Source organism: Chiroxiphia lanceolata, chromosome 19, assembly GCF_009829145.1.
Source record: "Chiroxiphia lanceolata isolate bChiLan1 chromosome 19, bChiLan1.pri, whole genome shotgun sequence".
Taxonomy (NCBI): Eukaryota; Metazoa; Chordata; class Aves; order Passeriformes; family Pipridae; genus Chiroxiphia; species Chiroxiphia lanceolata.
Window position 1 is genome coordinate 524,563 of NC_045655.1, and position 15,069 is coordinate 539,631.

General features: G+C 44.3%; 1 long non-coding RNA gene across 1 annotated transcript in view; it reads left to right on the forward strand.

Annotated features, from left to right (window-relative positions):
* LOC116796364 overlaps positions 1-10,251 on the forward strand; it is a 12,473-nt gene extending 2,222 nt beyond the window's left edge. Inside the window, exon 3 of the long non-coding RNA XR_004360331.1 lies at positions 10,096-10,251. This is a non-coding gene — a long non-coding RNA (uncharacterized LOC116796364). The remainder of the gene's footprint in view (positions 1-10,095) is intronic.
* Positions 10,252-15,069: the final 4,818 nt, after the last annotated feature.

Below are 15,069 nucleotides of genomic sequence, written 5' to 3' on the forward strand. Positions count from 1 at the left end.
ACGGTGTTCTTCTTGGTCAAATTCTACTGCTGCACCAGCAATGATGGGAAGGCCGTGCACCTCAGTGCCTGCTAGGGGAGTTAAGCAGAGGTAAAGAATGTCCCAATGGGGATTTCCTGGTCTGCCATGAATAGTCAGAGACTTCAAACAAGCCACCTTAAGAACGGACCAGATGATCTTCTGAGGTCCCTTACAACCTGGGTTGTTCTATGATTCAATGATTCCCTTGAAAACCTTACCAGTCTTAGGCACCCACCATCCTCTACTGTTGACTACAGTGTACTTGAAAATATAGGGTGAAACTATGACCATTCACTCAGCCAAACAGAAACCCCACCCTCTGACTCTGCCCTCTAAGAATCAGTAAATCAGGTTCTTACCTCCTGTGACACTAGATGGGTGGCTTGCAGGCTGGCAGCTGGTCAGTGCTGTAAAACAGAAATGGCAGTTCCCTCATTGCTGCTGCACAGAAATCCAGAGTGAAAACGTGCAGATGCCTTGAGAGCAGGTTTACAATGGAGTCTTCTCCTGGACACGAACACTGGAAGCAGCAGGAATGTTGTGGCACATAAGGGCACCATCCCTTCCTGCCAGCCTGCAGACCCCCCTCACCTACCTTGGAGCTTTCCCTGGAGCCAGGGCAGACGTGTCGCGGGGACGTTTATACGATCTCATCTGCAGATGCTACAGATGCCTCCTCTTTCTTCGGTCAAACATTTTGGCAAACATTCTTTGGCTAAGCATTGTCTGGCAAACTGAACTAAGGGCATAATTGTCATTTGACATGACTAGATATAATTAGAAAATTTTGATGTCTTACTGACTATATGAATACAGCTCCTATAAATAATGTGACAAGGGTGTTAAGGAGGGAATCCGGACTAGTCAAAGCACTTAGAGAACTTGGATTCAGGACTTATGGATTCTATTGCTGGCTTTCCCACCGACTCACTGTATGACCCCGGGTGGATTGCTTGGTATGTCTGTGCCTCAGCTATCCCAGCTGTACAATAGGAATGTCAGCTTTTAGCTTCCCCTGTTGATGGTGTGAAGCTTGTAAGAAATGCCTAAGAGCAACACATTAGGCAGGCTACTAAGAGGGAAGTATTACTAAAAGTATTTGACAGATGTACTGGTAAGATCCTGAAAGTAAGGGAGTAATCTGGGTCCTGCAGTGTGATAGTGCTGGTGACTGAGAGTCACATGCATGGCAAGATGGGACAAGGGATGAAGAATTGGTCACAGAAATAGGAGGGTGGGGTGTAGCTGAGCTGCTGGGCTGGGTCTCAGAGAGAGATGTAAGGTCACTTGTGATACATGATGAAGAGCTCATGTGCACACTGAGACAGATATGCCCATCTGTGCACTTGAAATTGCAAAAGAAGTGGGAGATTCTCCAAGAAGGGTTGTTACAAGCCTGTGCATGAATTTGTGCTAAGGGAAGTGGCAGAAGATGTGATGTGATTTTCTGCTATGTAGATCAGTGCAGCTGAACAATACACGTTCCTCTTTTCTTAATGATGTTCTAATTCATCAGAAAGTACCCATATTGACAGCTCAGGAAAGTTGTTTCTTATGCTTTAATCTGCATCACAGGTAAAAGAAATCCTTGAGGTAAAGATTTGGGCCTGTAGAAATCATGCCATTTGAATGTTAATACCCCTTTTGACAAGGAATGGTTACAGCACATTACAGAATCTAGAAACAACAATTTATTTTTTTTTTCCTGCAGGAATTTCTGCTGCTGCAGAATTCAAGAGCCTTTCACCATCCCAGAGCTCAGCTCACACACTCAGGGAGCAACTTAGATAGAGATTTGCAGTCTTCAGTTTATCCTTGGCACTTGACTCCAATTCTGCTAACATATACAAACCATGGTCTCAGTTGAAAGCCTGTCTTCCATCTGTGTGCTCCCACTGTCAAACTACCTAACCAGGACAAAAACAAAGACCCCTTCAGCCCTTCCCTACCCACAACTCCCAGAAAACAATATTTTGCAGGCTGGCATTTTGCTTATTGAAAGAGGCCAGCGACACAGGGCCCAAGTTAGAAAAAGGATGCATGACATACAAGGTAATACAGAGCATCAGGCACTTCCTTGTGCATGAGGAATTTGCTCCAAGAAGGGCTCTGACATTGCAGCACACACATTTTGGGTAGTGGGCCCCAACTCAGAACCCATGTCTGTTCCGAACGTATTCCATGTGGTTCAGCACTGCAGAATGTTATTGGTCCTGGCTGAGAAAGGGACAGGAGCACCTTGTCGTATCAGAGCATAGCTTTAAGAAGGCCACTTAATGACCATGGGTGGCCACGACTTCTCCCAGGGTGTGAGAGCAGAGGGTTTTCTCCCATCAGGTTGGGGAGGAGCTCTGGACTCCCATTCCCAGAAAAGGTGTAATACAGAATCCAAGAGGTCACAGAATGGTTTGGATTAGAAGAGACCCTAAGATCAATTCCAATTCAACTTCCCTTCTCTTCCATGAGACTGGGAGGGACCCCTCCTATACAATGTTGCTCCAAGCCCTGTCCAAACCGGCCCAGGACACTTCCAGGGATGGGGCAGCCACAGCTTCTCTGGGAAACCTGTGCCAGGGCCTGACCACCCTCACAGGAGGAATTCTTCCCAATATCCCATACAGCCATGCATTCCGTCACTTTGAAGCCATGCCCCCTTGTCCTGTCACTCCAGACCCTTGTCCAAAGTCCCTCTCCAGCTCTCTTGGAGCCCCTTTAGGCACTGAAAGGGGCTCTGTTCTCTCTGGAGGCTTCCTTCTCTCCGGGCTGGACGCCCCCAGCTCTCTCAGCATGTCTTCATAGCAAAGGGGTTCCAGATGCTGGAGCATCTTTGTGGCCTCCTCTGGACTCACTCATGCACGCCCACATTGTTCTTATGTTGGGGGCCTCAAAGCTGAATGCAGTGTTCCAGGCAGGGTCTCACCTGAGGGGGCACAGGGCCAGAATCCTTCCCTCCCCTGCCAGCACACACATCTGGGACATCTTGAGCTTCTCATCCAGTAACACATCTAAGTCCTTCTCATCAGGGCTGTTCTCAATCCATTCTCCACCCAGCCTGTACCTGCACTTGAGAATGCCCCAATCCACATGCAGGACTTGGCCATACTGGTCTTCATAAGAGTTCACATGGGCCTACCTCTTCCCTCTGGGTGACACCCCTTTCTTCCAGGATAGCAACCACACCATGTGGTTTGGTGTCATTGGCACACTTGCTGAGGGTGCCCTTGATCCCACTATTCCTGTTGCCTACAGAGTTATTAAACAGCTCTGTTCCCAGTACTGACCCCTGAGGAATGCCACTCATCTCTGGTTTCCACTTGGACACGGAGTTGTTGACAGCAAATCTTTGAGTGTGACCATCCCTTATCCACCAAGCAGTCTATCCTTCAAATCCATGTTTCTTCAGTTTAGAGACAAAGATGTCATTTGGGAAAATGTCAAATGCTGTGCACAAGTCCAGGTAGATGACATCAGTCTCTGTTCCCTCATCAACCAAACCTATAACACCATCACAGAAGGCCACCAAATTTGACAGGCATGATTTGCCCTTACCAAAGCCATGTTGGCTGTTAGCAATCACTTCCTTATTTTCCATGTGCCTTAGCTTAGTTTCCAGGATGAACTGCTTCATGATCTGCCAGGCACAGGGGTGAGACTGACTGGACTGTAGTTTCCCAGGTCGTCCTTAATTCCCTTTTTAAAAATGGGGGTTATGTTTCCCCTTTTATAGTCAGTGGGCAGCCATGACTTAGATATAATGGGTAGTGGTTTAGCCATTTCTTCTGCCAGTTCCATTGGGACCTGTGGATGGATCTCATCAGGTCCTATGGACTTGTGCATCTTTAAGTTCCTTAAATGGGTCCTCAAACCAGATCTTCTCCTACAAGGTGGTTCTTCATTCTCCCAGTTCCTCACTTTGTGTTCTGCAACTCAGATGGTGTGGCTGGAGCACTTGCTGGTTAACACAGAGGCAAAACATACCTCAGCTTTCTCTATATCCCAGGTAATGAGGTCACTCGATCCCTTCCAGAGAGGGACCACATTTTCCTATCTTCCTTTTATCACTAACATTCCCAACTTTTCTCTGTGCCCTTGCTCTCCCTGGCCAAGTTTAATCCTATCGTGGCTTAAGCTTTCCTCACCTAATCCATGGCTGCTTGGACAATTTCTCTATATTCCTCCCAAAGCTCCCAGTTCCTGCTTTCACACTCTGTAGGCTTCCGTTTTGTGTTTTAGTTTGTTCGGCAGCTCCTTGTTCATCCATGCACACCTCCCAGCATTTTTGACTGACTTCCTCTTTGTTGGGATGCATCACTCCTGAGTTATCCCCTGAAGAGTCCAAAGTCTGCTCTCCTGAAGTCCAGGGTAGTGAGCTTGCTGTGCACCCTCCTTGCTGCCCCGAGAATCTCTAACTCTACCATTTCATGGTCACTGCAGTCAAAGTTGACCTGCAGCTTCACATTCCCCACCAGCCTCTCCTTGTTGGTGAGAACAAGGTCCAGCACAACACCTTTCTTTATTGGCTCCAATATCACCTGAAGAAGGAAGTTATTGTCCATGCATTCCGGGAACTATCCAAGCTATCCTGGACAGCTTATGCCCTGCTGTGTTGTCCCTCTAATAGATATCAGGGTGTTTGAAGTCCCCCATGAGGACCAAGGCTTGTGTGAATATTAGGCCATTACTATCTGTCTATAGAGTGTCTCATACACTCAGTCTTCGTGGCTGGGTGGTCTGTAGCAGACCCCCCTATAATGTCACTATCCCTGCCCTTCCTTTAAGCCCTCAGTCAGTTCGTCATCCAATTCCCAGACAGAGCTCTATGCATCTGGTTAGTCACTGACATGAAGGGCACCCTCCCTACTCATCCCCCCCGCCTGTCCTTCTTAAAGGGTCTGTACCTTTCCAATAGGAGCCATCCCACCATGTTTCCATGACGCCTATAAGATCAGAGCCCTGCAGGTGCACATCTCTAACTCTTCTTGTTTTTTGCCTGTGCTGGATGCATTTGCACAGATGGGCCCCTGATGAAGCCAACTAGAGTGGCTAGAATTCCCTTGTGCTGCTCTTCAGATGCTCTCCTGCTGACCTACAGTCCCTCTTGCTGGCCCTGGAAAGGCATTATCCTCGGTTGAGAATTACGTGGAATGACAGAATGCCTTGCATTGGAAGGGGCCTTCAAAGATTGTCTGGTCCAGCACCCCTGCTCTGGGCAAGGACATCTTTCACTAAATTAGGTCGCTCAAAGTCTCATCGAACCCAGGCCTTGAACACTTCCAGTGGTGGAGCACCTGTAACTTCTCTGGGAAACCCATTCCAGTGTCTCACCACACTCATCCTGAAATATTTCTTCCTTATATCTCCACCTAAGGAGTCCTTCTGCTGTGCCTTTTGCAACCGGACCTGTCTATCTCGTATTGGCCTTTTTAGCCACCAGCGCGCTTGTAACAAATGTGGGTAGAGCCCTTCCCAAATCTTCATTTGTGAAGCCTAGCCATGATGATGATGATATCTATTTGAAATTTACAATTTTTCAGGTTAAACCCATTGGTTTCTTATAAGCCTGCTTTAAGTATTGAAAGGCCTCAAAGAAAGTATCTTTGGAACCTCTGTCATCGCCAGGCTGAACAATCCCAATGACCCAGACGTGGCACTTAGAACTATGCTTAGGAGCATGGTGGTGTCTGGTCAAAGGTTGTACTCTGTGATCTTGGAAGCGTTTCCCAACCCTAATGATGTATGATCTATGAAGTATGTCAGCCTTTCTTCATAGGAGGGATGTTCCTGCTTTTGGCCCTCCTCTGTAATCACTCTAACTGGTCGGGTCCTTCTTGTGCTGGGGGCTCCAGAGCTGGATGAAACAATGCAACACTGTAGGTGGCATCTCACAGATGGGAAGAATCACCTCCCATCACCTGCTGGTCATGCTTCTTTTGATGGATATTGTTGGCTTTCTGGGCTGCAAACACACCTTGTTTGTTCATGTCCAATTTGCCATCCACCGTATCCTGAGTTCTTCTCTGAGTAGCTGCTGTTGCCTTTCTGTTAGGTCCTGCTCTCAGTGGCACGTAGCAAGTCTGTCCTGTGCAGTGCTGTCAAGCTGGGACAAAGAGCCCTCAGGATGCGCCTGGATCACCAAGGACTATATTGAGAGCCTCTGAGTGTGACTTTGGGGACTGAAAATCTTTGCCTTCCCAGTGGCCAATGACAAAGCCAGTGTACTCAGAGAGCTCTTCTGGGTTTTTGCTGTAGTGCTGTGCAGGATGTGGACCCAACCTTGTCACAGGAGTGCAGCACATGGCCAGGCAGCTCTGGACAGGCTGAGGGAAGATCTGGTTTGAACAGAAAGTGCTCTGTGAGTTGAGGGTTCTCTAGGGGTTGATGGTCACTCAGCAGTGCTTTCGGATGATCATGTCTGTTCACAAAAGAGATTAGAAAACAAGAACCTTCTATGGAATTGGTCACAAACCCAAGGTAGCTTCTCACATGGAGCCAGACTGTGGGAAAGAATTTCTTCCTGCTCCTTAATGCCCTCTCAGTACTCAGATGACATTTCATCCAGCTGCAGATCATTCCAGCTTTATTTAGTTGAAGGTTAAATGGGTTTGGCCAGTGTTCCTGGGTTGCCAGTGTACCCTGTGTGCTTTCCACAGCTATATAGCAGAATATATACATATGGACTTTGTGAAGTTATTGCAGTAAAGGTACATGAGAGATATGTCCAGTTCCCAATTTTACTTAGGGAAAAATTACAGTATTGTGTACATTTCTGTGTAGTATATTATGAATATCAGGGAAGATAATTGAAACAATATTCATAAAATTCTGACAAAATAGTGAAAATATTACATCCTTAAGTGCAGAATGCAACAGTCCTACTATATCCATATGTAAGTATATATGGATATTCAGGTCTTAATTCTCACATTGCTTTACAACTTTTCTGTACATGAGCAACATGCTATTTCCTGATATATTTCACAGTTCTAAACTCTGGTGACACCTTCTATTGTTACAAATAAAGTTACAGTGGTTTTCTGTCTTTTCAAATACTCAGAATACATTGATTATATTTTGCTGAATTGTGTTCTCAAATTCAAACTATAGGCAGCTTTCCCTGCTGTGATTGTCTTACATTGTCCAAAAACAATGCAAAAAAAATTCAAAGTTATGAAGAAGTTTTGGTTAGCTTATGGAGCCTCACACAATTTCTACACATTGACTGAAATGGATTTGGAGGAAGTAATGACAATTTCAACTTGATGATGTGTATATGCTCTCAGGCACAAAGTCAGGTAATTTTCAATGTACAGAGAGAACAACAAAATTATCTGTGCTCTGCCAAGGAGGTTGAGGAAAATGCCTATGTACTGAGCTAATCTCAAATATGAAGGTTTGTCATAAAACAAACTGTTTGTTGTCTGTCTGTTGCCTTTTCCAGAAGCCACATGGTCTAGTGCAGCACTGACCTGTCTTCTCAATGTGACCTTCAGGAGAGCCTTTCAAGGCTCTTTTCAAGTTACATCAACAGCTGAGAAGATAAGTCACAGATTCCCACTGCTGCCAGGACTTAGTGGAAACTCAACAGGCAATGGCTGGAGAAATTAATCCCTTTTTATGTGTTTTCTCTGATATTAATATCTACTGCTCTTTGCCACCACTTGCAGGGTGACATGTATCTGATAAACACAAGGACTGGTTAAACTCCAAATCCCTATAGCTGCAAGTACTTTCTTATGGAATGAGATTTAAATAATGATGGCTTCAATGTCAGAACAAAGAAACAACATAATAAAAGAGCTGGAATGCAAAGCTGAATTCACTGGTCCAGATTTATCTTATTCAACCTTGTGTGGTTGACAGATGTTAAATTCATCATCATCTATAAGGTCCAACAGACCAGGAAGACAAAAGGCATGTGCAGCAGCATAAATATCCTTCCACTGTGAGCATGATAAAGGAAAAAGGCATTACTGTGTTTTTTACTGTCACATAATTGCAACCCAAGCTACTAGGAAAACTTTCAATAGAAAAGACATTTGAAAGTCTTAGTTGTTTCAGTGGACTATCATCAGTCCTTGCACATCTGGTCTTCTTGGTCTCACAAATCCCAGCTGACTACTCCTAGTGACATCTCACAGTATATTTCGTGTTCTAGAGGAACTCCTTTGCTGACATTAAATTTGAGACACTGTAAAAATAAAAGGAAACATGTTAAAATTTTTATTTTTTAATTTGCCAGTTGTCTCCTACCTTCATCTAAATATGAATACACAAAAAGGGATAATTCTTCAGCTGATGTTTTAGTACTCAGCTGTACTGTTCATTAAAAGAAAGAGCTTTAGACCATTGAAAATGTTATCAGCTTTTGACATTTTTACTAAACAAAACATAAATTATAAAGGAAGAGAATTTAGATGAAAAATGTAAGTGATTTACATACCGTGCTTGAAAGTGCATTGGTTAAATCATTCCAAACCAGTATGATTTCATGAATGGCTTAGATGCATATCAAAAGTTTGGAAGATGATATTAGCACAGGGTTGCATAAATCTTCCAGGAGAAGATTTATATATTAGCAAAAGCTTTGCATGGACATATACTATCATTAGTGCTTTGAACTGAGAGAACTCACAAAGGCAATAGAAACACAAGTAAGAAATACTGAAGAGTAATTTAGCAGAAAAGTTGACTAAAGCATATGGAAAAAATAACCTGAAAATTCTTAGGTAATCTTTGACAAAATACCAGTGAGGCTTTTTTTTTTTCCATCTCTGCTCTTTGTTCACAGGATGAAGATTTCCAGAAGTAAGTTCAATGAGCAATATCAAATAAAATAGACTAAATAAACTAAACAATACATTCAAGTTTCAAGGCAAAGTGGGCAGGGAAAAGTAATTTGGATTATATTTATAGAGGTCCAAGATGGAAAGAAGCATCAGAAGAACATCATGGAAAATCATTGGATATCCAATGGCACTTTTCAATGTGCCATTGAAAGTATCAGTATAGATAGCATTTCTTTAATTTCCAGCAGCTTAATCAAAGAATCAATTATAGAATGATTTGGGTGGGGAGGGGTCTGAAAGAGCCTTGGACAGGGACACCTTCCACTAGCCCAGGTTGCTCCAAGCCCATCCAACCAGGCCTTGGACACTTCCAGGGATGGGGCAGCCACAGATTCTCTGGGCAACCTGTGCCAGGGCCTCCCCACCCTCACAGGGGAGAATTTTTTTCTGATATTTAATCTAAATCTCTTTTCTCTGTTTAAAACCTTTATCCCTTGTCCTGCCACTTGGCATGGTGAAATCAAAGAAAATTTGTAACCAGCCTATTCTTGAGTGTTCTTCTTCTGTAAGAAGCAAAAATTGCCCAGACTCATGTTCAGTCACTTGTCCACTCACAAGAACATACCCTGAATAATCTGAGCGATTCATCCTTTGTGGCAGCTTTATCTTCTTTCACAAAGCTGACCTTTCTCCCACTGATGACTAATTTATATCTACTGGTATATTGGCCTATAAGCTTCTTGCAAAGAATCCAAAGTCCTCAGTTCTGTTGGTTGTCTCCTCTAATTTAACAGACATTAGTAAATTACACTGGAGAAAAGTCTGGTTTGTAATGTCTTTGCAGTGCACTGCACTGTGCCAGGGGATGGCTGCACACAGGGGAGGCCAATCACTTATTCTGACAAACCATTAGCTGATTTCTTGTCAAGCTTTTAACCTGTGCCAGCTACACTTCTCCTAAATAGATTTGAAGGCATAACTGGACAGCTGGCATTTTCTGGGACCATTCCCAATAGACCTTGCATCCAGCCTCACCCTTCTGGATACAGAAATAGTTTACTTCTGTAAGTATAAACAGTCCTGTGCCAGTTGACCTAAGTTCCTGGACACGTTTAATTTGCTAGTGTAGCTGTAGTGTTCCTCTGGAAAGGTTTGGAGAAGCAACAGTGAAATCTGTCTCTGGGAAAGGAAGGACCTGCTGGGAGAAGCAACAATACCTTGATGGAAAAAGGAAATTAAAAGTGATTGTGCATCTGTTAACTTTCTGCCAATGTTTCCATCTCTTCAGGTCTGGACTCCACTAGAGATGAATGCAAAGCAGAGCAGAGTCAGAAGAGAAGAGGCAGAACAAGGGTAGACTGGCTACAGGCAGAGCAACAAGGATTGGGCAAGGCTCTGCCCAATGGGCAAGGCTCTGCCCATCCTTCCCATGGAAGAGGAAGGATTTTGTTGGGCTGAAAATAAATCCTTTTTCAGATGGAGAGGCAGCTGCCTCACTCCCTGCCACCCCTTAGCAATGGCTTCCCCTCCCCCATGTTCTGTGACTGTGAATTCAGGAGTAATAATCACATGCCAGCAAGGCAGCACAGGTTGAGTGGGAAAGTGGAGGTATCTCAAGACTGTAATGGGATACTGATCTGTATCCCATTAGGACACCCCGTCCTGCAGCCCCCATCCATGTTTTTTCTTGGTGCTATTCATCTCATGAACTGGAAGGCTTCCCTTTGTGCGTGGATGAGGAGATAGTGGTGGAAATAACACATTTTGAATTACACTGCTAAACATCTTCAGGCTTTGTAAAACTGTAAGTGTTTTCATAATATATCTTATCTCATTTGGAAGCTGAGGATGGGGTGGACAAATGGGTGGTCGTGACCTTTGAAAATCGTCTGAGCTGTTCCAGGAGTAGAAATCATCAGCTAATTAGTATCTGGCTGGCAGTTGTTAATGAGAACAGTACCCCTGAGGTTCATAACAAGGCATTTATCTTTCAAAATCTTCATCAATACCATGAGTGAGTCACAGACTGCGTCTTTGGCAAATTTGCAGGTAACACTAATCCATGGGAGTGGCTGAATATGGCCAAGATTCAATCCAGGGGGACCTTGATAAACCTGAGGATGAGACCAATAGAAACCTCTTGAAGCTCATTAAGTAATGCAGTTTTCCAGCTGGGGCAGAATCACACTGTGTGGACAGGGAAGTGTCTCAGCAGCAGCCCTGCTAGGGAGGATGTGGGGGTTTTGTGAGAGGCAGTTTGACTCTAAACCAGCAGTGCTTTCTCATCCTGAGGAAAGCAAATCCCAGAGTGGGCTGCATTAGGAATATTGTGTCTAAGAGACCGAAAGAAGTTACCCTCCTGTACGTGGGGCTGCTGCAGTCACACCTGGAATACAGTACTGCATTTTGGGCTCTGCAGTTCAACTCGGATGTGGAGAAACTGGAGCGGGTCCAATGAAGCGCTACCAAAGTGGCACATGACCTAGAGCACGTTACCTGGGCTACAAGCTCCCAACAAGTAGAGGACAACAACCTACCCTTACATGTTCCACCATTTCCTGTCTACACTTCCCTCAAGCCCTCTGCTCCTTTGGTCAGAATGTGTCTGCCCATAAAAAGTGGAAAGCAGCATGGAGTTAGAGGTGAGTCTGTAACTCCATGGTCTCTTCTTTGCTAGAGTGACTGGATTCATTCACAACTTCCTGTTGGTAGGTACAAGTTTTAGGTATTTCCAAGAAAGCAGCTCCATCAGAAGTAATGGTGACTTGGGAAGACAAATACCATAATTCCAAATGTCCCCCAATCTTCTTCCCTCAGACTTAATTGCTGAACATTATATTACATACATTATATGGTATGAAATACTCCTTTGGTCAGCTGCGGTTATCTGTCCCAGCTGTGTCCTCTCCCAGCTTCTTGTGCCCCCTCCAGCCAATCTACTGGTGGGGCAATGTGAGAAGCAGCAAAGCCTTGGCACCATGTAAGCACAGTTCAGCAATAATGCAATCATGCCTGCTATCACCAACACTGTTTTAATCACAAATCCAAAACACAGCCCCATGCAAACTACTATGAAGAAATTTAACTCTATCACAGCTAAAACCAGTCCCTAACTTTTGGTGCAGAAAAGAGATGCTAATAGAATAATAGAATCAGCTGGGTTGGAAGGGACCTCCAAGATCATCAAGTCCAACCCTTGATCCGCTACCACTGCAGTTACTAGGCCATGGCAACTAAGTGATATCTCATTTCTTTCTTTAAGGTGATGCTGCAGTGGAATATCCAAGCCTACTGTGTAAACACACCTTTTTGAGGCTCAGCAGGTACCACAGTCTGTCCCACCAGCTGAACTGATAGTTGAACTGTAGTCCAACTTGATGCCCAAGGATCATGCTGTCAGTAGTTCCTAAATTGTATGAAATTGGTGGCTGTTCCTTGTTTAAACTAATGACAAGAATTAACTTTACTCAATGAAACAGGTGAGCTGAAGCTTTCTCACCTGTTTGGGGACTTTGTGGTCTATCTGTTTCTTTCACCTAAGTTTCCTATTGCACCTCTTTCTGACAATGTTTCTTTTGTCAAATCACAATAAATTACAATAAATATCTCTTCAGCCTGTGTGAACCCAGCCTCTTGCCCTTTGTCCATAGATGAGCTCCAGAGACGGTGTGTCTGCATATTAACTTCATTCCAGTTCTAGTCAGCAGAGCAATGTAAACGATTCCCTTCTTGGTTACAGGAAGGTCCTGGTACCAGATTTCTTCTCACTCTGGAAAAAAAAAAAAGCCTCAAAATCTCAAACCTACTAAACACAGCAGGCAGACACTCCTGGATTCAGAGCAAGACACAGCCTTACAAGTTCACAGTTCACAAGAACACAGAATGGCAGCTTGGTGCTGATCTGTTCCAGTTGCACTGGGAGACAAGGCTGAGCTCATTGGCCTGTGCTGCCTGTGTGTGAGGATGCAGCAGCAAGTTAAACCTTTGGGTGTGTCCTTTGGCGTTGAAAGTTGGAACCGATGACAGGTTCCCATCCCCTTTCACCTGAGAATTATAAGAATGCTGCAGTGGCACAGAAAGGATCCCTGGAGTGCAGTGCAATCCCAGATGGTAGGGACTTCTGCTGGCACCTGACTTAGTGGCACAAAAATAAAAAAGTAATTCAGGGACATGATGGTCTGGCCTCAAAACTCAGACTGTCTCTCTCTGTTAAAATGTCTTTTCTCCACGGACCTTCTGTATGTTTTCTTACTTAAATGGGCTCCTATTTCTAAGCAAAAGCTTTCTGCAGAGCAAATACATCACACACATCCCAACCTCATGGGACTACGCCTACATTCTCTGAAGATTATATAGCAACTAGACTAAAATCTTAGGGGTCACATTTACTCCTGCACCCCACTTATGCACTCATTACTGAAACAGTAAACCATTAATTGCAACTTCCAAAGAAGTTGTCAGTTGTCAGGTAAAGCTTATTGCAGTTAACTGAGTTATTCTCCTTCCCAAGACCAGTTTTGGTGATTCAAAATGCGTTCAGTCTGTCCTCCAGCCCTCACAGGTGCATGTGGGTCTTTCGTGCACATCCAGGGACATATAATTCCCAGCTCCATCAGATTTGCTTTTTGTTGCCCTTGCATTCAGATTTCTTCTGCTAATAGCTGTGCAAACAATCCTGTATCTCAGTGAACACAGAGTCCTGGTGTTAAACATGCCATCTATTTAATGCAAGCTGGAGCCAGATGATGAGAAAACAGACTCCAATGACAGCCATGCCTAGCACTGTTCTTGAGGTACTGTAGTCTCAGCTGGACAAGGCAGATGTGATTCATGGTGACAAGCAAGCCTGAAGCTTTTCTCAGCTGGGAATTCAAGCTCTAACAACTAGAGAGCGACAACCTGTCTTTACATCTTCCACTATTTCCTATCTGTAGCAATAAAATAAACAGATACAGGATCAAAGCAGATATGTCACAGACAAGAAATATCTCAGTTGAGCTCCCATATCCCTCTGAGGTATTGGGAGAGGAGATGCTGTGAGTGTTTAGGGAAGATTGTCTCAGCACAGGTAAATCATGAACCTCCATCATCCAAAGGATGTTAAGCAGCTAAGGAATAGAGGCATTTTAGTGTAAAAATGAGGACACAGGGCTACCTGTTGGAGCCTTTCCTGCTGGCTGCTTGTTACCTTAAGGAAAAGAATATCACACACAAAGAGGCAAAGTTTTTGATGATGTCATCAGTAGGGCATGTACACAGCAAGTCAGAGCTACAACCTACAAACTTATCTTTTGGGGTTGGCGGGGAAAAGGAACCAAGAAGAAATATCTTTTTCCCCATCTGATGAGCTTGCTCTCCCTGCACACCCACAGGCACAGTGCTACCCTAATTGCTGGAGTTATCAGTGTCCTGCCTTAACCAACCACTGCTCTCCTGAGTGAGAGAAGTCACGCTGGAGAAAAGCAGGTAGAGTTTGCAAACTGGCTGCTGATAGGTAAAGGGGTCCCTGAGGAACCCCCCAGTATGTGGGTGTTCCTGCCAGGGACGCTGGTGTGAGCAACCCTATTGCTGCCCACTGCTGGCTCTGTTACACTGTGGTTATCTGGACTATAGGTGCTGGAGGCATGTTATAGGTGTAGTCCTGCCCTGATGAGAAAATTTCAGGTCAAGATATCTTTCCTGGTCTGCAATATAGGAGGATGAAAACAGTAATGTAGAGGGAGAATAGACAATACCTGTGCTTTTACTGGACTGGCAGGTCAACTTGTCAGTCCTTCAGCCTTAAAACACATCATGGACATCAGTATTCAATCAGTGTCACTCAAAGCCAGCAAAAAGTGCTAATTAAGGAAACTAATAGGAAATCCCAGGATGAAAGAGCAACAAAAGGTGTGACGACACTTTTTAAATTGGCAGAGTTCTTGCAATAACTCCTCTGGGAAAGGTGGAATAGCTACGAACCTTGTGGGAGAAGCCTCTACCACTCATTAAATCCCTTGCATCTAAAGCCAGTCACAGATGTACCAAGAAATCTGTGATTGTTGGACAATCTGAACTATAACAAGGAAATTTGGATTGAGTTTGTTGTTGCCTTAACAACCGAGACGGTAACTTAATATTTGATCCACATGGGCTGTGTAACACTGCAGTAAATAAAACACTCCCCCATTAGCTCAGAGGTAAGATGAGAGCACAACAGCAAAGGGTGACTGAAAATAAGAGGTGAGAGCATTAGCAAAAATCACGTGTTCAGTGGGTTTCC